This window comes from Wasmannia auropunctata, unplaced genomic scaffold (assembly GCF_000956235.1).
Source record: "Wasmannia auropunctata unplaced genomic scaffold, wasmannia.A_1.0 LD336071.1, whole genome shotgun sequence".
In the NCBI taxonomy this organism is placed as follows: domain Eukaryota; kingdom Metazoa; phylum Arthropoda; class Insecta; order Hymenoptera; family Formicidae; genus Wasmannia; species Wasmannia auropunctata.
Genome location: NW_012026819.1, coordinates 782,958 through 784,051, shown reverse-complemented (window position 1 = coordinate 784,051; position 1,094 = coordinate 782,958). Strand labels below are relative to the sequence as shown.

The 1,094-nt window shown below is 33.8% G+C and overlaps 1 protein-coding gene across 1 annotated transcript in view; it reads left to right on the top strand.

Annotated features, from left to right (window-relative positions):
- Window positions 1-1,094, top strand: part of LOC105449872 — a 21,684-nt gene that overhangs the window by 910 nt on the left and 19,680 nt on the right. The gene's annotated exons all lie outside the window — the stretch shown is intronic.

Below are 1,094 nucleotides of genomic sequence, written 5' to 3'. Positions count from 1 at the left end.
TGTCGTCTAAGACGTCTTTGGCTATCACGTCACAATTATGAAAAAAATTACATTTTATGGAAAGTAAGTATCCTTTTGTACTTTCAATTAATAATATTATGTATAAGTACAAAAGTATTTACTTTTCACATAATATAGTTTTAATGCCTTTTCTATGTACTATGACATGGACAAAGAGCTATATTGTCATATCTCGAAAACGAAAAATCAAACGAAGCAAAATACATTTTAAAGCTAGAAAAGTTGATAAATTTGCGCGGCATTAACGAAATTTGAATGAAAGAAAAAAAATTTGTTATCGAAAGTTATAAAAATCTTAGTTTTTAGCCTTTCTGAGACGCTATTTTTCTCAAAATTGTGAACTAATAATCAAATTTATGTAACAGATTCGTGTTCAACAGACAAAAATCGCAAATTAATATTTATAGTCATACAGCAAAATGATATTGGACATTTGATCATTCATTTATTTCTCATATTAAATCTTTGAATTTTTCGTGCTGGTAATTGGTGTACCATGAAAAAACTGGAGCTAAGATTTAATTTTTGTTGACATATCGTTATCACAGAATTAATAAGAATTGGCTATTTTCGTACAGGATATATTTTCTTTATCAGCCAGTGTTATTTTTAGGCACACGATTCTGTATCACATGCCGCTTGTTATTCACGCATGTACGAATACATGCATCATGCGTACACACACACACACACACGCACACGCACACGCACGCACACACAAAATACAATTTTCTAATTATTTTAATTTTCAATAACTCGCATCCAAACAAATAACGTCAAATTTTGTTGTCCAGCGTAATTTTCTTTCCTTTTGTGAAAGAAAATGCAGGCAGAGAGCTATCGTTTCCACACCACCTTGCGGTAGACAGCACGGCGTCGATCGTATTATTTGTTTAAAAAGGGCGCGAATTTTAAGAAATTAATAATACCTTCACAGAAGTAGATGCGATGTTCTTCATCTCCTGGATAGAGTTCCTGCACTCGCTGGTAATGATACGGATGCAATCCGTTGCGACGTAAAACATGGTGCACCGTGCATCGCGAAAGATCGAGTGCACGAGCTACTCGACGCA